The sequence below is a fragment of the Camponotus floridanus genome, unplaced genomic scaffold, assembly GCF_003227725.1.
Source record: "Camponotus floridanus strain SB8 unplaced genomic scaffold, Cflo_v7.5 scaffold17, whole genome shotgun sequence".
Taxonomy (NCBI): domain Eukaryota; kingdom Metazoa; phylum Arthropoda; class Insecta; order Hymenoptera; family Formicidae; genus Camponotus; species Camponotus floridanus.
This window is the reverse complement of record NW_020229292.1, coordinates 337,185-360,961: the sequence shown is the minus strand read 5'-3', so window position 1 is coordinate 360,961 and position 23,777 is coordinate 337,185. Positions and strand designations below refer to the sequence as shown.

General features: G+C 34.7%; 1 protein-coding gene and 1 non-coding gene across 3 annotated transcripts in view; one reads left to right on the top strand and one right to left on the bottom strand.

The window, feature by feature from the left end:
* LOC105250089 (probable Ras GTPase-activating protein) overlaps positions 1-23,777 on the bottom strand; it is a 294,638-nt gene that overhangs the window by 242,398 nt on the left and 28,463 nt on the right. The gene's annotated exons all lie outside the window — the stretch shown is intronic.
* Positions 15,971-16,118, top strand: LOC112637492. Its single transcript, XR_003122579.1, has one exon. It is a non-coding gene; the product is annotated as a U12 minor spliceosomal RNA (small nuclear RNA).

Below are 23,777 nucleotides of genomic sequence, written 5' to 3'. Positions count from 1 at the left end.
AATTGCACAATGTTTGCAGTTTCTCGGATTTGCAGCGCGAGTGTGTGAATTAATAAAGTCGATGGAATCATTAAGCGAATTAAATAACGAAGCGCACAGAGGTGCAGCTAACAAACAACGGCGTTTGCGCGCAACACGGCGTGTTTCTCTCATTAATTGGATCATAATTTGCCGGGTAGGAAATGAAACATAAATCGCAAATGTGATAACGGTTTCTTTTTCCAGCGTCCAATTAGGGGGAAGGAAGAAAAAACACCTAATCGCGCGCGGCGCAGGTGCACGAGGGCCAAGTTTGCAGCGGGTTATCGTCGCTTATTATCTCGCATATTCGTGCAACGCGAATTGCGCTTAATTCGCGTGTAACCAGCGTGAATGGCAGAACGGAGTTTACGCAATATATGCTGCTATTACGTCCGCGGAAACCGAAATAACGAAACCGTTCGCTTGTTTGTTTGTTGAACGAGCGCGAGCGAGCGAGAAGGAGAGAAAGGTGCTCCAAAGGAGTTCTCCAGTTTCCCACGCCTTGCTCTGGTCACTTTACGCAGCGCGGAAACTACGAGTCGGTGCGAACTCGGATTTTATCCACGCTTAAATTCGATCGGATGAATCGTATCCCGTCTTTGCAAGACTAATACGTTTTGTGCGGTAAAGTTCCTTATAAGTTTCTTCCTCTCGCTTCATTCTCACGCATAAATTTGTCACGATACATGTTCAATCGCGTAAGAAATCATCTTCAGAATTAGAAGAGAGAATTTATAGATAAAAAGTTATTAAATCGTGTTATATGGATGACTCACGCAATTTGCAGAGAAATTATTTTTTATACGGATAATAAAAAAATGATTCAGAGAAAAATTGCATGCACGTAATAATGACTTTTAATGTAATGATGCGGGAAAAATGCAATTGCATTTTTTCTAAATAAAATTTTCCTATTTTTTGTATAAATTGATACCACAAGTATTTATATAAAGTTATAGAATGACTCAAAATTTAATAGTTTGCAAAATATTTTATATGTTTAATCTAATTTATTTTTCATTTTTTTATAGAATATTCATTTCTTTATAGTAATTTTATATATACCGCAGAATTTATTTTATAATATATTAAATAATTTCAGAAAAGTATAAGAGAATACAATAATTTTTTTATAATATTTTACTAGCTATATTTAAAATTATAAAAAAAATTTATTTACTATTTTTATATGTCATTTCTCAAAAAGAAAACAAAGTTTTTTTTATCAATCTTGTAATTCTTTTCGAACGTGAAAAAGATTTTATCAAATAAATTAAAAGGTTTGTATATAGACAGATTAGTCACGTTGAATGCAAATGTTTGGACTAGAATAGCACTATAATACTATCAAGTTTTCTGCAACAGGAACGTCACTATCCGGCGAGCATTCACGTCCTGTCAAAGGCACGACAAACGGCATTTTTCGCTAATCGCCCGATCGTTTTGCGTAATATCATTGTGAGTGGATAAGGACTGTCTGTCCATCGACCTCGTGATGGTTGTATTTGCTGCCATTTTCTTTATTACGTCAAATTTCCTGTTCGACTCGTAATGTCGACAGAATTGACCTGTTTCAATCCAGCTGCCGACCGAACGCGATTTCTGAAGTCGTTATCCTTGGACTCGGATCTAAGAAAAAATATATCGACGCACGTGTTATTATGCAATTATGAAAAAAAAATATACATTTATTGTCGTTAAAAATAATTAAAACGAAAACGAGAGCGTGAGGCAATTACAAAGAGAGTAGAGGGAAAAGAGGGCAAGCTACTTTTTTTATCGCGACAAATCAGACTATTTCAATACATTATATGTCGCTAATAAAATTATATTTCGCTAATTACATTAAATATTAAACATTCAAGTTTATTAATTCAGTGAAATGAACTATTTATCATTCTTTTATGTCTATAAATTAGCTTTATTAAGAGTTGAAAGGTCAGTAAACATATATATTTAAATTTATAATAGAATTATCATGTACGAATTTCTCAAAATGTTATTAAATTTTGCATATTGTCAATGTTACGAATTGTAAAATTTATCTCTTTTATTAGCCATCTTGTTAGCCAGATAAATGAGGTCTATCCACAGCAAATAAATCCGCAGAGAACCAACGTTCGATTGATTTTCGGAAATGCATTATTTGAAACTTTGCCAAAATAAATGCATCGATATTTTCCATATCCAAGCCTTTTTAACAAACAAATCGAGAGTGCATTCTGTGACTAAAATTATTTTGCGAATATAGTAGCATATTATATAAAATACCAATAAAATAATTTATAAAATATTATTTATATGCTATATATATATATATGCAATTAAATGAGATATACTGTAATAAATTAACAATAAGAAAAAAAATATTAATTATCGTTAAATTAAATTGACGTTATTTAATTTATATATCATAATAATTATGTATTTTTCTACTCAATGTGTTTTACACAATTTAATTCTTATTCGCAAGAACAATCAATATCTATTAAACGTATTCATAAATCAATAACCTACTTCTACAGGCATCGCACTTTCAATTCAATTATAAGAGTTTACATTTGTAAAATTAAATAAATGTAAATTCGCGATGAAAATCTTACTTTCCATTAACACAACGATGGAACGATCATACAACTGTCAATAATCTTTTTTCCATTTTGCACTCCTCTGTGCCAATCTCCCGATCTTATCTCATCATACTTCATTGGTTTCGCGTCGAAAACAGTTAGAGAGCGATAAAGAATTTTCACACATTCTTCGTGTAAAAGTTTTCACTTTTTCGCTTTTACGTAAAATTATGTCAACAAATGAAGTTTAATTCTCTGGCAACGTCCCTTTGTCAGGCATTAGCCTAATGGTAAAACGATTATCGCTAATAAATCAGAAAAGCGGTCGAGGACCAATTCCAGCAATTAGTCTCTCGACAGATAACGTTACCGAAGACACTCGTTGTTGAGTGTTTAAGCAGATAGGTAACGACTTGTACGTATCTGTGGAAGCAGGCTGAGCGCCAGACAATCCGAATGCACGCAGATATGCGTTCCGTATGCTCCCGACGACCTGCCGCAAACACCATACATGCATGAGCTTCGATTATTCGAAGAGGATGAGAGTAACCTCAACCATTTCATATGCAAAGCGAGGTCTCGTGCGCGCTAAAGAGAGACGCCGATGCGTTAGATATGTCGCGTATGCGTGCGCCCAAAATCAGCCCAAAAATTCAACCATTTATCCCCTACTCAACTGTATTTATTAGAAAGCGTAAATACAATGCTTGGCGCGTCGCGATGCAATCGATAATCGCGCTCGCCTACATAAACGAATTAGCCGCTTACGAATTCCCGACTGAACGCTGAAATTTAAGCGGAATTTCGTTTGAAATTTATTTAAAATTCAGAGGAAGGCAAATATTAGTTAGGTAGTTTAGAAAATTAATATTATTTTAGAAATTAAAATTAAAATATTTTTAATGCCAATAAAATACAGCATTAAAAAGTAATAAAATTTAAACAAACTACATGTTAATTTCACGAAAATGGCATTAACATGATTCAATAAAGAAAGAATAATTTCAATGGAGAAAGATATAACCGAATAATGATAATAAACTCTCGCTGAGAGCATATGGAGCATTTGAAGAAGTGAATGCGAATGCTTAATATTGGAGTGTTAATTACGTTCATTTACATAGATCAAGCGTATCTAATTTAACGTTAATTAATATCGTGATTTCTATGACAATTTTCCCTTCGCTGCTAGAATATTTAAAATGAAAATGGGATTATTTTCCAGGGGAAATTCGCAATTTCCAACTAAATGTACAAAATGAGATATTTACGAGATGAATAATAAATGAATAATTAATCTTATTATCACAAGTTTGGAAAGTATAGACACGAACAACAACAATATAAAATCAATATGCAACAATAACAATATAAAAATCGATGCGAATGGCTACACATACTGTTTCATTTCCACGAAGCTCTAAGGAAGAAATGATAAAGAAAAAAGGCTCTAAGTATCTTTAAGAGTTGCGGTCTATACAATAATAAAAGCCATCGACCATGTCTCGGGGAAGACCACCTTACTGGCTACCAAGAATGATATCAAGCCGGGATGAAAAGAGCCGACCGATTTATGGCGGACCCCCATGGAAACGAAGATAATCCGGTGGATGACAACTCTCTACGCGAGTGTCTGATGCCGACTCGTAAAACCATCATTTTACCTACGGTTGTCGTGCGCTCCGATCCTTTCAAAAATCCCAAGAATTCGTCGCAAATTATCCTAGTATTTGCATTTTCTACGGCGATAAAATATTTCGCGATGATACAATCGTCCTTATCTAACTTGATCGTCTTTGAAAAGATATAATATACATATATATTTGCCTATAACAAACATACTCATTTCGTATTCGATTTTATCAGCATTTATGTAGATCAGGGAAATTCGCATACGCAGAAATTACATTAAATATCAGACTTTTCTCCAGAAAAATATTAAGTGTCGTGCACGTTAAAATACCGTTTCCCAATACTAGGATACATATATTCGTGCTTGGAATATCTTGATAGAAAAACGGAATATTTACGCCCGCTTCCCCGGATTTCAAGCCGAGTTCTCGGACATGTTCCAGAGAATCAAGCACTATATTTTTCCACGTCGGTTGGTCAATATATTTCCCGTAATCGCTGCTGCCCAGTGCTGTGCAACACGGTCCGTTCACACCAGCGAGATTAGAATTCCGACGGTCGGTGGCGGAAACGACGAGAGCTGTTGAGTCCGACACCGATCTGCTTATAAACGAGAAACTGCTCCGAAAGCGGTGTTATCGTGAAGGAGAGACTCCGAGAGGAATTTTCAAACGCTCCTCCAATGTTGTATCATGAAACAACTCGCGGCACGCGTTTTACACACGGCTTTTCGGTTTTACAACCAGCGATAATATTTTGCACGTGTCGCCAATGGCGTATTTATCAGCTGTATATAAACCCGATATTATATAGACACCGTATATATACATACACGTATATATGCGCTATTATTATACATCATAATACAGGAAATGGCATGGTACTGTTATCTCTCTCTCTCTCTCTCTCTCTCTCTCTCTCTCTCTCTCTCTCTCTCTCCCCTCTCCCTCTCCCTCTCTCTCTCTCTCTCTCTCTCTCTCTCTCTCTCTCTCGATTTAAATGCATTTAGCGCTAAATTTACTCTTGCCTCCTTTTAAATGGCAATTTCTCTGATAAAAAGTTCCCCTTCTATAAAATAATAAGCGCAGATAAATATTGTTTGCAAGAATTTTTTCCAATGCTTCTTCATTTTCCAATTATGTACACAGAGAAAAATGTATACTGTATTCAAGTAAATATTATTTATTTATATCATAAGTTTGTATATCTGCAAATATATCATAAGTTTATCACAAGCATTAAATTTAATTGAATATCTTCTGAATTTTAGTAAGTACAGTATTTTAATCAAGAATATTAAATTAAAACAAAAATTTGATTTGCTTACTACAAGAGTTGACGTAAAGTAAGATTTTTCTTTGATACAACTTTACAATACATTCTTGAAGAGAAAATAAATTCTTCTTTTGAGTACATGATAATGAGATTTTCTAACACTTGTGATGAGTATTTAAATTATATTTAAAGATTATTATCAAGAACATATTTCTTTGTTGAAGAAAACTATTACTTAAAAAAAGAAAAATAAACTGAGTCGCTTTTCTTGGCAGTACAATGATATTTTTTTCTGTGTACATTCTCAAAAAAATATCTGGCACTGATTCACAATTTATTTTATTAGTGTATTAATATTTTCTATTATAATTACGCCAAATCATTTGTTAATTAATTTTTAATTTAATGAACAACAAGAGGATATTTAAGTGTAACATGAAACAAGCATGGAACAAGCTGGAAAGCAAAAAATAGCTTATATCATATAACAAAACACGTTTTATATACGATAATGTAGTAAAACACATATTATACACTTGGGTTGATCAACTGATAACCTTAATTACCATACTCATATTCCGCGAGAATTAAATTGAAGAGCAAAACTAAGCGTGTGCAAGCGTAAATCTGGCATTTGTTCGCGTTTAGTTTAGCTTTGGTGTATCCGGTCACATAACAGTGTGCATAAACTCTGTCACGGCCGCGAGATAACGATTCGTAGTCGCACGGTAGTTCGTTAATCTTTCGTAAGAGTTAATTACCGGGAGATTCTCCAATTTCTCTTTCGTCGAGCGTGAGGGCTGCCTAAATCTCGGGCTGCAAGAGTAGACGACTAATTGGTAATTAGTAAAGAAGGGTGTACTATGACAGGGAGGGGTGGTTTATGGCACCTCTCGCGTAATGTTTCTCGATTAGGCAAAGTAAATTCCTTAATCATGAAATAGACTCATCATTAGACCCTCTTCATTCTATACGTCTTTATATCCGATACATTTAAATTGAATTGAATTTAATTCATCCCAGGCTTTTCCAACATTCATTTTTCCAACATTTAATTTGTCACTATCTTTTTACGCGATGTATATTTCTATAAGAATGTCAAATATCTCTTCGCATTTTTGGATTTTTGAAATTTTATAAAAAGTACAAATAACGGGCTAAAACAATAAAAAATAATAAATAAAAATTGTGTGAAATACAAAATTACATCAGAATATTAAAATTATTGTCTTTATATCCGATACATTTAAATTGAATTGAATTTAATTAATCCCAGGCTTTTCGAACATTCAATTTTTAATTTGTCATTATTTTTTTACGCAATGTATATTTCTATAAGAATGTCAAATATCTCTTCGCATTTTTAGATTTTATAAAAAGTACATATAACGGGCTAAAACAAATAAAAAATAATAAATAAAAATGTTGTGAAATACAAAATTACATCAGAATATTAAAATTAAAGTTAACAATGCAGGGAATAAATTAAGTGCAATCACTGTCGCAGAAATATCGCAGCTTCACGAAAAAAAGCGAATATTACAGAGTCTATCTTCCTCTTTTTTTTCAAATCTCAGAAGAAATCATTATAAAGAAATCCCTGCGTTCGTCTTGCTCGACAATAGCGCTAGTCACCGGTCGACCTCCGCCAACGTTCGCTATTTCTATCTCCACAGTTCACGAAGCTTTTGTTTCGAGGTAAAGTGATAATCACCGCCTGACTGAGACTGGCAAAAATGCTTTCACTCCGAATCAAGCTCTTGGTATATAAAATTACGGGTTTCCCTCAAAGCCCTTTAATTCGACCGTCCACATCTCCCTGCCATCGAAATATTCTTTCCTTTTGCCTCCTTCTCCCTTCGTTAATTTAAGTAAATTCGCAAAAAAAAAACACCGCGAAATAGTCGTTCCATGATATCTCTCGATCTCAAATGCGACCTCGAGATAGTATCGTGCATTATGACAGATCATTAATATTCTTATCCCACGATATGCGTGCCAGTTTATCGCGATCTTTTCAAGTTTGTTAACGCGTCTCACACACTTTCTTCGTATTTACATTTTTTTCTCCCACGAAGAAGGGAAATCGCGTAGACGTCCGTACACGAAACAATTGTTAGATATCTTCTTATTGTGAATAACGGCAGGCGTTAACCTGTCAATTTCGATGATAACACTTGCGCCGATCTCGGCCAAGTTCATTAACACGTCCCACATGACGGGACAGAAAGCGAGTCACCTCGCACGTAGGACGCCAGACATTGGGCGTTGTCTTGAGAGATACCGTGATATCTTACCCACTCATCTCGAGAGAATGGAGAGCGTTTAAGTGCAAAAACGGCTGCGGTAGCTTGCGCTCTTTGAGATGATTTTCTTACAACTTGCTCTCTCTATTATCCACGCTTGTTCCTCGAGACACTGTAATCGTAAATTGCGATTTCAAGGCCTATTATAATTGAAAATTCTTCTCTACAATGACGTAGGCCGAGAAGAGCTTCCTACAAAGACCCGCGATACACGAATTTCAAGACCGTCGCCGAGCGTTATTAATTTAATAGCCAGGGAGAGTCGAGGTGACTCGCCCAGGAACAAAGTCTCCTTTATTCTACACTCGATGAAATTTATTCTAGAAAGTTCCCGAAGAAAGGTGTAAAACGCGCAATGATTAAATATTGAAAAAAGCTGAAAATTTAAAGATTGAAGGAAGAAAAATAAAAAAAGATGAGAGCAAATCAACTCAGAATTTAATGAATGTACAATTTAGCGGTGATTCTTTTTCCCAGTGTTTCAATCAACATTTCACAAAAAAAATATAAATAATAAAAATCCCCAAAACATAGGCTAAAAAATCTATACAAAAAAGTTGAAAAAATGTCCGATTTTTGAGGAAATCATGCATAATGTTGCAGAATGTAAAAAAAAATCTATTTTAAATCTTTAAAAAAGTCCATCCTTATTCTTCCCCTTTCTTTCTACCTATTTATTTTGTAGGAGACAGGCGGAGACGTAAGAGTTGCGAAAATAATTTATTTCCTTCGCAATTTTCGTGGACGATAACGCGGTTACGGAAAGTACTTCTTAAGCGGAAGAAGCGAGTTGTGCCGGATATGACTGGGTCATGTGGAGGGAAAGATGGTCGCACTTTCTACGACGGGGATTTGCATAAGAAATTACGAATTCCTTGCGGACGCTTCTTTCGGCTTCGCTACCGCGTCACGTCGGTTATTTCAGCGAATTGAAATTTCGCACCGTGCTATCGAATAAAATATACCGTCAAGACTGTCGTCTTTCCGGCTTAAGAAATATACATACATAACGGTTTAATAAATTATTCAGGTGTAAATATTGTCAGAAAATTGTTTACATTTCTATAAACAATCGGAAGGCACGTCGCAGCTCTCGCCAAAATTGATACAAGAATATAAATAATATTTTCGAGAAAGTACAATGATATTCTCCGCGGAAAATAAGCGAAACAAAATATCGATCGCGCGAAATCGCGCAGCGATGGCCACCCCAATGGATTTTCCAACCAGACCCGATAATGCCAGAACGCGATTACAATTGCTCGAAGCACGCGGGTCCGCGTTTTTCGCGCGGCGCGTGAAAAACGACGGGAATAAATTAGCATGTAAAACTCGCAATTTCCCTCACCGGCCGCGTTCCCATTCAGCCACGTAATATTCAGACTCCGCAGCTAACCACACACCACTCGCCCTCCATCCTAAGCATAATCCCACTCCATTGTTCGTGAAACTATGTAACCGCCGCACCATACCCGATTATTCCAAGTCGATTTTCGTCTATCGGGCAAACGCACATTGTGACCATATCGATTCGAATCGATCCCTCCTCTCGCTTCGGTTCTCCCTAAGCTTTGTTGCCAGATTAGAAAATCGGGAAGGCAGTGAGCGCGTACATGTTAATCGGAAACGACGTTGCGAAATGTCGGAGAGAAAGTGAGGAGAGATAGAGAGAGAGAGAGGGAGAAATATCGGAAGAGGAAATGGAAAGGAAAGATAGGTGCGACAAGAGAGTGCGAGAGAGAAAGAGGGTAATCGAGATAGAGAATCGTTGCTATGCGGGTGGAATATCGAGTGGTTCTAATGTAATTGCGACGACTAAAGGTCCTAGGAGATAGGATATGTGCCCGCACGGGATAGACGAGATGCGTTTGACATGTACGTAATTAACACTCGAGGAAACCTTATCAGCCGGCCGTAGCGCGCTTTCACAAAGCTGCATTGAGCGGTAATAATACTCGCAATCGGAAGTGCTCGCGTTCATAAAAAGTTATTTCAAGGGAGGAGATGTATGTGCATTTTTAAAGATAAGATTATTTAAATCAAACTTTTTTATCTCGAAAATATAAATAATATTTGTAAGAAAAGAAAAATTAAAAAGAGGGTGTGCATATCTGCACTTAACTATCAGATACTATCAATAAAAATATTATATTATTATTAATATAATTATAATATAACATATTTGTTAGTAATAAGACACTTTTTTAAAATAATATGAATTTAATGGTAAACGCTAATTAAAATCACATGTCTCATCAAAAGAGGTAAAGTCGAGAGCAAAGTCGTTACAAGGGATCTATTAAAATTCGCGTCATCTCTTTCGTAATCATTTTCCCAGGATATTACGAGAAATCTATTGACGTTCTCGAGTAGAAAGATAATAATTATTCCGGAAAGTTCAATCTTATATCTATTGTCTTAGAATCCCCATCGGTCTTTGACGAAACTTTAGCAACTATTATCCCGGCAGAATGTAAATCCGATACAAACTGCGATGCAGTTTCCATCCTCGTACCCGCTTAATCCAAATCAAGAAGTCCTCGAAGGCACAGAGTGAGATCAGGGCTGATGGGAACGATGCTAAGTTAAAAAGTTTGACAGGTAGCGTCTTGTCAAAGTTTTCGAGAAAATTAAGAATTAAACGAAGATCAAAAATCTTGCAACGATGATAGAGGATAAAAAAGGGTAAAGCGCGCTATTAAATTTCTATAAAAAAATAAATTTTTGTATACACATTTTACTTAATTAATTGCAATTTTTAAACATTATGAAATAATATTGAAATAATATTAGTTAATGGAAATAATATTATTTCATAATAAAAAAAAATTATAAAATATTTCATATATAAAATTATTATATCATAATGTATTGAATAATAGTAGTCCGTATTGAAATAATATTAGTTAATGGATTAAGAGATTTAAGTACAAGTACTTAAATCCCCAACATAATCAATAAATCATAAAGGGTGAGTAATATCTATGAGAATATTTTGTACGATTAAAACAACGCTTCACACTCTCTCGTTATCGCGTTAATTATATAGAGAGAATATTTCCTCTCTATTTATAAACCCGGGAAGGTATATACATGCTCCTATTAAACTCGTACTTTCCAGGCCGATCGCTACGATCGACGCTATTGGCAGCGTACCGATCGACAATTATCCGAAACTTCACGGTGCATTTGTTTCCCAGCACAGATATCGCAACGAGATTTAATCGCGCAACGGACACGATGCGTACAGTTACTCGACGAGCGATCGCTCACTCGTTCATTAAATAATTAGACGAATATCAGCTTATAAAACCGAGTAGAACGAACCAATTTCCATTTAACGCAAAACGCTCGCGCGTTTCCGCTAAAATTACACTCGCGATGGTTAATGGGAGCTTACGCGAAGCGGTTCCGTTAATGGAAGGCGTCTCACGTGCCACATGCTTACGGCTTAATGTTCCCGAACAACCGATGAATGTTTCAGCGGTCGTCTCTCGATCGTTTGTTCCCGAGAAACAGACGAAATCGATGGATTAACCAAAGAGCGACGATGAAGCGGTTGCCGGCGTAGGATCCGGAATTTTATTTGATTGAAAGACTCATTTGAATTTGTAAGAGACGCCGCGTTTCGGGCGAACAACTTTTCCCGAAAGACGAAAGGAGAGAGCCGTAACCAGGGGGGGACGAGAGAATGAGAAGAATTATTCCTCGCTGAAAGTTTGCGAATCGACGCATTTCTGTGAGAAGTAGAACGAATAAGATTCAGATGAATAGGACTGTTCAAACTCCGACTTGTACATTCAACGAAAGTGTCTTCCGTAATCGAAAGTACGCACGTGCAGGTTCGAGTAAAAGGAGAAAGCCTCGGAGAAAGAGAAAGGAATAATAAGGGCAAAATTTACGCGCGAGAGAAAAATGATATATAATACGAATAGCTCCAAGATGAAGCTCTATCGAAGGCACCCTCCTGTAGATGCGCTCGCATGGATGCCGCCAATCGATATCGCCGGTTTCCCCTCCCCCTCCCTTCCTCCTCTGCCTCTCCCACCGACCTGGACCAAATCAATCCCCTTGAGAGTTACAATGCGCCCGGTTCGTTCGCTCGTTTCGTTTTCAGTCTGTGTCGTCCCGCGTATGTGTCCCGTCCTATCGCGAGGGTCCATTCTGCATCCCTACGCGTTACCAGGATACATCTAACTAACTACCCTCTTTTTCCACGCGCGAGAAGCCACGAAGCACCCTCGACGCACGTGACGCCGCCCCCGTTGGTCCAGAATCATCATCTCGCAATAACGAACGATAACGCGATCGCGGCAGATCGGATAAAGTTGAATTTTACTTGACACGTTCGCTGCCGCTCTAATTAAAAAAGAAAAAATAAATATAGACGCAACATTTTACACGACTTAATTAGATATTATTCTTTTAAATTTAATCAATAAAAATGTCACAAGTATTGTAGTGACAAGCTCATCGAGGATCAGTAAGTATGTATATTTCATTTTAATTAAAACAAAAAAAGAAATAAAAGAAATATAAAACATAATAAAATCTATGATATTCAAATTTAATTTCTACAAAATTAATTTATTCTTAAATAATATTCTTAAATAAATTAATTTATTCTTTTAAATTTAATCAATAAAAATGTCATAAGTATTGTAGTGACAAGTTCATCGAGGATCAGTAAGTATGTATATTTCATTTTAATTAAAATAAAAAAAGAAATAAAAGAAATATAAAACATAATAAAACCTATGATATTCAAATTTAATTTCTACAAAATTAAACTTCTATCTGGATTGGTTATCCTTAACAGATAGTTATTGTGCCATGACAATAATTATTGAATACATTTATCTCATTGCGTCTTGTCAAATTACACTTGAAACGGTAAAGCAAATGAACACAAATTCGGCAAATTAATCGTTTTTTTGTAACGAAATTTTTGTTAATTCCTAAACGCGAGATTCGTAACTGAAATCGTTGGTACGCCGAGTCTTCCTTCGCGTAGCGAGAATAATATCAAAGGCGAGAAGGGCGCCGAGGGGGAACCGAGAGGACGTTTTAATTTTGCACGCGACGACAAATTGCGCTCCTCGTTATTTGGGGTGGCAGCGCGTTTCTCTCCGACATCTGTGCACTAGACGACAAAGTCGGACTGCGTGTACATACATACATAGGCTCGACGAAAGCACTTCTCGTCGCGTCGCATCGCTTCCTATTACTTCAACAGCATTATCTTGCTTAACTCTACGACTAAGTTTGCGTACAAAACACGCCAGAATTTACTGTCGGAAATAATTCAACTTCCTGTCGTTAGTTGTAAGCGAAATATATTACAGCCATGAGTCGTATACATATACTATACATTTCAATCGATAAATTAATTATCACCGTTTTTTCAGTTTCAGTTAATTAATTTTCATGGGTTATAGAACGTTAAAAGCGAGAAATATATATGTTGAGTTTTTAAACAATAACGTTTAATACAAGTACGATAAAAATAATAAAGTTATATATTTTTATTTATTATATATTTTTGTTGTACGCGTACAATTCTATCGATGAGTTTCATAGAAAAATACAATGCAAGCAATTTAAACTGAATAAAATTAAAAATAAACAGTGCTGAAAATATATACACATACACAATCTAAATTATATATATTGCGACGATAGTTTAAACAAAAAATATATAAATAATAAATAATTCGATCGAATAAATTCAAAAAATATTATTATCAAATTGCCTTTGATTGAGATTTATATTTATATTTGTTTTTATTTATAGGTTTGAAATTTTTCGCCAATGCATATTCCGTATAATCTTCAATTATCCCATTGCATGATTGTCCGCGAAGACATATGGTATCGACAAGACGCAGCGATGACCGCTCTCGACCACAGGATGCATCTCAAACAATGCTCACATCGATGCATATAATACGCAATGTGCGATAAGGGGATGTCGCAATCGAATGTGAATACCATACGGAGGTACAGGAGGAGGAGAAGCGAAAAGCACATGCATGATGATGCACAGGAGGAGGATGGAAGAAGAGGGATGTCGAGAGAGACGATAATCAAGAGAGAATGCAAACGTGTTTGGGACAATGTCGTATCGGCATCTACAATGTCGAAGGCGGAGTTATCAAAGATAGGTGGACTATTCATGGAAGTGATGACTAGCCCTGTATATCCGGGCATATTGCTAAAGGGATGATAATTAATAAGGGATGATAATTAGTAATCAAATGCGAGCAAAGGAAGAAGGGTATATATTGAATTAATCTTATCCAGCTCTTCTCTCGTAAATATTACATATTAAATATGTTATGCCTGGATAAAATAAGATAAAAGAATTTCAGTATAATGATTCAATATAAACAATTCTTTCATTAAATATGAATAAATTAATATCTGTGAAATACCATTATTTTATTCATATTCCTAGTTATTCTTTTTTTCTTGATTGTAAAAAATATAACAATAGAGTAATAATTTTTTAATTATGAAATAATTCATGTCTTCAATGAATTTTACATTTAAAGAAAAAGTTTCCAGAAAAAAATGAATTTTTTTCTAGATAGCTTTTTTTCAATTCTAACATTTCATTTAGATTTTAAGCATCGATACTTATATAAATATGTAAAATAATAAGTTGAAACTAATAATTAAATGGTATTATAATTATTAAATTAAATGTTAAATTAATTACTAAAAATTAATTATTAATAAATGAAGAAAAAAGTTGAGACGTATGACATACACGAAGACAGTTTGCAAAATATTTTCATTACATTACTGTATCCAAGCATAACATAATATAGATGTCATAAAACAGGAAAAAGAGATTGAGACGTCTTTAAGACATTTTTTCGTTATCACCGCTTTGATGATTGTACTTTATTGTCCCGCTCGACGCTATTCAATGAACAGTTAAATCAATTCGTTACCGGAGTAAATTGATAAGGATATAAGCCGTGGCAAAGTTACTGGCTAAAATGTTCACACAGATATACGCAAAAACATACACACACAAACATACACAAACGGAACTTATTCAGCCAGCCGCACAATTTTAATCAGAGTCGCGCATAATGAACCTAATATCATTATGGAACGTTCATTACGGCATAATGAATGCATAAGAGTATACTTAGCAGCTTCGATGTTTTCAGACACGCCACTGACGCGGAGTTTTTTACAAACATTTTTTTCTTCTCGAGGAAAAGAAAGATTGCCTTGCCTTTATTATCATCGCAATTTTAATTGCTTGCTTGATTTATTCTTGTAATTAACTAATAGAAAAATATGATGGAGTAACGGCGCAAATATAAACTATGCAAGTAAAAAAAATTAATGACAAAATCTACTAATTGATTGTGGCACATGACGAGAAAGAGCATCATATATTGCATCTATCCATAACACTGGTCAACACTCAAATTTTTTCCTGACATTTAACATGTATTATAGATTATCTATAATATATAGATCTATATATATATATATATATATATATATATATATATATATATATAGATCTATATATATATATATATATATATATATATATATATATATATATATAGATCTAAGGCACTGATTACGAAAAAAATACTAGTTTAGTTGTATCAGCTCTACTTTTTTTATTTATAAGATATTACAATTATATCGATTATCAATATTTTTGAAAGATATATTCGCCACAAATATAACAAAAACTATCTGGATTATGTAAACAACGTCTCCGAGTCGAAGACATATTGAAAATTAAAAAAATAATAATTTTGAGTCGACTAAAACTCCAAAAAACTGCACGTGATGTCTAAAGGGGGTAGTCTAAAAATATTAAAAAACAAGAGCTGTTAAAAAAAAACTACTATCTTACTCGAAATCAGCACACTTAAATAAATCCAAAACTGCAAAATTATAAGAGGAAAAAGTTAAAATTATTTTTTTTGTTGACCAGTGTAATCATTGTAATGAATTTTTCGCTAATAATTTTAATACGACTTGTAATGCTTTTAGGTCAAACTTGACGAATGTACATTGTAGTACCTATTGTGTTCGACAGATGGCAAACCGGTCTAATACTATCTCGTAAGAAGAAATCCATTTGGTACGGTATAAGTAAATGACTGCGAGGCGCGGAACCTCGTGCCTTAAACTAATGAGTAAGGAAAATATAGAGCTTTGGTAACGCTTAGCTATGCTCAATTAAGCGATCCAATTTTTGAAGAGGTTCAGGTCGTCCCAAGGCTGTGCGAACTACTTTTTCGCGTGGCTAGGTGAAGCGATCTACCTCGTAATCTGAATACAAAACATGTGTGCCACATTAGAACGTGTAGTAAAATTAATCGATGATAACGAGAGTCTATCAAAGTTATATTTCAATCGCATTATATTTAGAAACGTAATGATGGTACACACGATCGTATTTCGCAATAAACTTCTACATCTATGCCTATAAAATTAAATTAAATTAAATTACAATGCATTTAATCTCATTAAATTGTTTCATTATATTTTCATAATATGTTAATTTTCTAATAGATCAATTTATCGTGTTATTTTTCAATGATGATTAATTATTCAATAATTCGAATGTATGATTTTAATCGCTAAAGCATTTTACGACTATTTCCGAGAACCTTTCGTACACAATTAGTCACTCGTACGCTCATTAACACGTGTGTTGGATTATTCAACCATCTATCGATTTAAGCTGCATCATTGATTTATAGCGGCTACCTTTCTCTCTTCCAGCGAGCTATTTTTGTCGCGTGACACAGGTGTTTCGTAATACTTGGAATGATAATTTTCGTGCCTCGAATTCCGCGTGTATAAATCTCATTATGATTCACACATTATTCTCGACCGGACGCGTCTCGCTAATGTTAACAAAACATCCTTGCAAATATATAGGTTCCTAACTTTCATAGAATCTGCAGAGGAAAAACGTCAGTATTAATTTCCCCGAAGATGTCAATTTCGCGTCTTGAATAATAAACAGGCAAATAAAATAAGCGATTGGAATTGATGTCCTGAGTAATGACGTGTATTCGATAAATTTCCTATTTAAATATACGGTTTCTTAATTAATAAGAATATTAATAATAATAAATTAATAATAATAATATTTATATATTTCTATTATTATTATAGTTATTTAATAATGAGTTTTTTAAATAGAATTTATTAACTAATAACAACAAATTAATAATATTAATTAATGAAAAATAAATAATATCTCTTTGGATTAATCAGTTGTCCACATCTTGAAAAGTTCTAATATACATATATATCCATGTATCTTTGTCGCATGCACAGTTAAAAAAAATGTATATATATGGACGTATATAAAAAAGGCAGATATTACATGAGAAACGTGTAATACTCGTCTTTTTAAGCTCCCAAAAGGACGGTCGCTCTCGTTCCAAGATATCGATATTAAAGCAGACATCCATAATGCATAAACATGTACAACGTATGCGCACGCACCGCGTCTCAAGGCTCGCGCTCTTATCTCTCGACCACGCGCTCTCGGTACCTACTTCGTCTGGCATTTCCCGAGCGCAGGGGAGCGCATTACACGCGCAAAGGCTTCGTAACGTAAGCTCCATTACGTGCATATGCGCGTGCATATGCCGACGGTGCACTCCTTGAAAATCCGCTCGTCAAGAGGCCAGACGCGGATCCCCATCGAGACTTTACTCTCACTTCAGCAGCAACCGGTATGCCGAGCATCGCGCATTCCACGAGCGCTCCTTTCTATTTTCCTATCGCGCGCATCCAATTTTCCCCGCTTTCCATATTTCCACGTTGATCAAAGAGAGATTTTATAGATGGGCGGCGATGGCACTCAGTTAATATCGTACTTATTGATATGATGCGCACATCATGTGTTTAAGAGCGCATCAGGCGATGAAAAAAAATCGGAGCGGTTTTCGTGCGATGGTCAAATTTATGTTGCAATTGCTCCCTCGATTCCCGGAGGAAAAATGTTTGGATCCGCTAATTTGCGATTTTCCATTGAAATATGTATGCAATTGCAATCTGTGAACTTGTGTATGCATATGTATGTGTCATTCGATTTCACTTTGCACTTCCGATATCTCGCGCGGTCTATTTATAACTTTATTGAACTGCATATATTTCTAATCAAGGACATAAGACTATATATAATTTTACGCAGACTTGTAAGTGTTAAAAAAAGTATTATAAAGACAGTCTTAGCCTCTATTGTTAACGTTAACTATTTATTTTTACTTTATTAAATATATTATATCTATAAAATATAAATAAAATTATCGAAAGAATATCGTAAATAACGTTTCAAATTGGGAAGAAACAAATTCTAGATAATCAGGTATAACTACTGATTTAAATGTTAGTTAGCCTTAAAGAAATATTAACATTGTAATATAAAAAAATATATAAAAAAATATATCACAAACTAAATACATAATTTCGAAAATTTATAAAATATATTTGCAAAATTTCCTATAAAACTGGACATTTAATTTATTCTAGCACTATCAAAAATATCGCAGATGCAAAAGCAAGGGTTCGGTTTTTATCAATCGGTAGGGAAACCCCATATCTTTTGTATTATTCCGATTCATCGATACTCATGTATATCCCGTGCGATTTATGATAATTTATATTTCGACTGGCATCCGGCGCGATCGATAACGGACATGATCTACGTGTGCGATTTCGATCTTCTCGGAGGCTGCGTGTTATCGCAATACGAACGACACGAGATTAACAATCATCCGCTATCATCCCTCGAAAATCCGGGGGGTTGCGCGATCGTATCAGGGGTCGTGTAGAGGTCATCGCGTAGGCGGGAAGCTTCGCTTTGTACGGGTAACTAGTTTGTGTCCCCGCGTACAAGCCGGTTATGAATTTATCGAATGGAATGTAATATAATCTGAACTATACCACATAATAGAGACAGTCATCAGTAAGATAGCATTATGTCTGCTTATTAAATTTATACAGTAACTATAATATATAAGATTTCATTGGACAAATCGGTTTGTCAGATAGATTAAAGATATTTGTCATAATGTTGCAGAATCTAAAAACGACATCACGACTTATAGTCGTTTAAAGAAGATTCAAAATAAAGACTTAAAAATCGATAAACAATTTATTTTGAATTGTCAATTTTTTAATATCAATTTAAAAAAAATATTATTCGTCAAAATATTTCAAATTTATTCATTGCCAGTACTAAAGACAATGTTTACAAAATTTATAAATATGCTCAAGAAATTATTTCTATTACGCAATAATATTGCCTTAATAAATTTGTATTACGTAAAAATAGAAGAAAAGATTTAAATAAAAGATTATAGAAACTGCAACAAAATATCACAACATTGCTGTTATGTAATCAATCGTATCAAAGGAGAGAAACGACATTCTGAAGATAGTGCAACCGCGCATCAGCGCGAAATGTAAGCGGATTAAAGGCGAATGATAAGCGCTTCTCTTGGTAACACGAAAACTGGTTTCACTGGATGCAACTGCGAAATTCGTTAGCGATAAGCGTGGGACGGCACATGGAGCATGGACGCGTCGGAAATGTCGCGGACACCCCAAGGTAGAGAGAACTAACTCGACGATCAAATGACCCCCCCTGGATTCCCAAAGTGCAAGTACAGCAACCGCAACTGCAGTCTACTTGCAATTTACCAGTCCCGTATGTAATGTACCGTATTCCCCAGTCATGCGAGAACGTGAATTATGCACCAGCGTGTACACGAGCGAGTACGCAACGAATGCAAATTTAAAAGATTTATGTTTTTTTTAAAAAGATTTCAAACAATAAGATGGAACGAACTCTCTTTCTTTCAGAAATTTCTTTAGAGAACTTTTCTTATATATATGCACACATATACTTCATTTTTTTATATTATATTGATCTAAATTTATTTCAAGCTTTTGGAAGCTTGTATATATCTTAAAATTTTTAATAAAATAGAAAATCCTTGTTTATTACGCTCTTTTTCTTTTCTTAAAAATAAAACTTTTGAAATATATTTCCTGGAAATTTAATAATTTAGGAAGAATTATAATTCCCTTTTTTTACTAATAATATATTTTTAAACAAAAAAATAAACATAATCTCTTTCTCTCTCTCTCTTTTTGGTTCGATAATGAATATTTCTCAAATTGTCTTCTGGAATGTGAATTTAAGACATTACCTGAAAACTTCCGTTCAAAGATAGTATTTTAAACTTAAATAACGTTTCAAGAAAACCGCTTATTTCGCAATAATGATGGCTCAAGGATACAAAATTGTGGATGTACGAACACTAAGACATCATTTACTAATACTTGTTTGATTGCAATAAATTTTACTTTAAGAGTCTGTGTGTATATATAATTAATTAATTTTTAAATTATTATTTTCCAAATATATATCTTTTTTTGAAATTAATTAACATATTATTAGAGTGTATATATATGAATGTTAATAGAGATATATATAGTCCATTTTTTCAGTTCTTGTCAATTTATTAAAGAGAATTATTATAACAATTAAAATAACAAAATCATCTACAGTAGAAAACAATTCCCTATTTTTTTTGTCAATACTGTTTGCAACACCGTTGTAAAAGAAGTATTGTCATGGTATTATCGCGTGGTCGGCATATGCCAATGTTTCGATCACTGTCATTTAGGACCGTTCACGAGACCGGATATTTAAGCTTGCCAATTGAGAAAGAAAAAATTTATTCGTGTTGGAATGCGAGTGAAAAAGTTGTCAACACGTGCACTTGCGTGGATTGTGTAAATATATATTCCTGCATACTGTCCCCGCAAGGTACCTTCACTTTATCATATGAACGCCGCGCTCGAAAGTGCGATACACACCTGACTTTCCAGATTGATCAAGTTAATCTAGATATCAACGACTTTGAATATTTTACTGAACGAGATTTGCTTATCGATCTCTTGTAAACCATAACATCGTTTAATTCTAAAAATTAAAGATTCTTTATCGCATTGAAAATCTCAATGAATTCAAATTTTAATTATTGTATTATCTCTAATATCGAGCAAAATTAATACAATTCTAAAAGTATAAATTTGATTTCTCAAAAAAAAAAGGATCATAAAAGTACTTGTTGACATATTCGTGATTTGATATCAAGATTTATATTTTCTTACATGTCGCATAATACATTTGTACGATAATTTTTATTAACGATTGGGTCGCTAAAAGCAACTTGAGGTATTTCATAACGAGATAAAAACGACTGTAATAAATAAGCCGATATGAATTTACATTCAGAAAGCTACCGTGGCGTGACGCACGCGTGGCCTGTACTTTTCGTTTACGTGAGTACAATGAATGTGACGTGATAACCCGCTGCTACGTACGGGTTACGCGTATACCTTCTTAAAAAATTCACATCCCCGGGATATAATTTTTTGCATTAAACTGCTCTCCCCGGTTTATCTCGCCGCGCGAGTGTCTCGGACAAAAATTGCGAAATAAGTACACCTCGCGATTTATTACTCGGAATTGATCGTTCGAACGGAGGAGAGATATCGCGAAAGGAAAAACGCGAGCCGAGTAATCCATCACTGGCAATCATCGTTAAGCCACGCAGGGATGGATCGTTCGTTTCATAACGCTTTTAATTTTTCGCGAAGGGTTCGAGAGAGCGTTATCTCCCCCGGCGCGATAAGAGAGGTGATTTATCTGGCGAATTCCTCAAATGAACCTACCGTTACAACGATGCTCTCAACCCTCGACTAATGGACGAACGGGACGAATGTTAACCGTGACAAATGGACACATGCCGCATCGGGGCGGCAACCCTTCCGCGTCCCGATTTTCTATCACACCCTAATCGTACTATACGCTCCGCAATAGTCACGTTCCCGTGTGACATTACCGTGGAAATAATTATCTCCGTGACGCCCACGCATGCGACACCCACGTTTTCGTCCGCGATACCTAACGGGAAAGATCTCACGCGACCGCCGCGCGTCCATCCACCTTTACTCCCCCCCTCCCTCGGCATACGTGTAGCGAAACGTGTTCCCCGGCGCGATAGCAACCCCCCTCGCTCCCCCTCACCCCCCCCCCCGCAGAATTGTACTTGGGGCGTGCGCGCGCGGACACTGCTCGTTTTCGGTCCTGACGAGCGATAAACGAGAAGTCGGCGGAATGTTACAACCGACTGCGGTATCCCAAGGGGATGTTTGTGCGTGCATCCCCGGTTATTGCCGGCTTCTGAACGCAGCTCGACGTCGACAACATAACCGCGCAGCTACAACAAACCGTATTACCGTTTTCACGAGGAAATACATACACGTCGCACGTTGACGTGTTTAGAATTATTTTTAGCCTTTATTTATTCTCTCTTGCAATTTTCGCCCCTAAAGATTTATATGTTTAACATATCTCTCTCCTTTTCTTTAGCAACACAATTACTTTGCTCTTAGATTATTTTTCAAATGATAAGAGAAACTTAAAAATGTTTGCACATTTGAGATGAAAAACTTGACAATTTTCTCCAGAGACTCCTATATTTAAGACTCATATATATGTCTGTATTATGTATTTGGATGAGCTGTATTAAATTTATTCATACGATTCGACGTCATCAACAATAGATACTGTACATCTTTTGATCTTTACGAGAGACTGGCAGCCACGAACGCAATCAATGCATAGTTATAGTATATTACCGGGATGGCAATAATCATGTTTTTGAATCGAACCTTCAAAGCCACGTGCTTTATACCGCCTATAATGAGTAACATACGCGCCTGCAATAACACCAGTGCCTGTCTGTGTTCAGGTCAGGGTTGGATCGCCACAGAAACAGCAATCTCTTATTAACAGGGAGGATCAAACGATATCCGCAAAATATGTTTTTTCCGCCGCTTATTTTTATTTATACGTAATTTTTATAAAAATCGACATATTCTCTTTGAATTTTCATTGAGAACTAATATAAATATTAGTTTGATCTTATCTGAAAAAACATTCTAAAAAGTAAAGCTTAATTTACAATATATAAATTCTATAATAATATTTACAAAAATCAAGGTAATTTTTATATTAATGATAAAAAAGATTATATTTTATCGCTCCAGAGGTACTATTTTTAATTATTTTTAATCGTTTTCTTAATTTTTTATAGAATTTCTTAATATCGTAGACATTATAAATATCATCCATATCGTAAAATATATTGGCAAAGAATATAAAATATAAATATTATCAATATTTGCATATATTATATAAAAAAAATTAATTTATTGAAAATTGTGATAATCGCACTTTCACATATTGGCATTTTTATTATAACCCATTATTTCACCTTTTGTGACAATTTTTAAATCTGATTTGAGACTTTTGCCGTGCGTACACGTATCAAAAACTCGTTAACATGGATTTCTGGTTACCAGGTGGAAGTACTGTACCGAGACGAAGTTGTTTATGTGCGTATAGAAAGTAATCGGAGATCAATATGTTTTAAGCGAGACTAGAAATAAATATATATAAAAATGTAAAATATACAAATGTAAAAATGTAAACAAAATAATTTTAAAATTATTCGAGAAAGTGAAAAAAAATGGAAAAAATTTTAATTTTTTTTAAATTCTGTGCGTATCTAATAATAAATATTATAACATATAGATACAAATTATAATTAAATCTATATTAAATCTATATTTTCTTTGAATACACGATTTTAATCGAATCCATCCATTACAATTTGTTTACAGTTTTGATTTCTATTCCATGTTTTAAAAATTATCAACAAAAGCAAGTTCCCGAGAAATTATTTTCTAATATCGGCTCATGTGAAAGTATCCACAGAATTGTTCGAGATATCTCTATAAAACACTATTCTCGTGACAGCAATATGATTGCAGCACAAGCTTGGTCCGCAAATCCCTGTGATTATAAAGAAGAAAACAG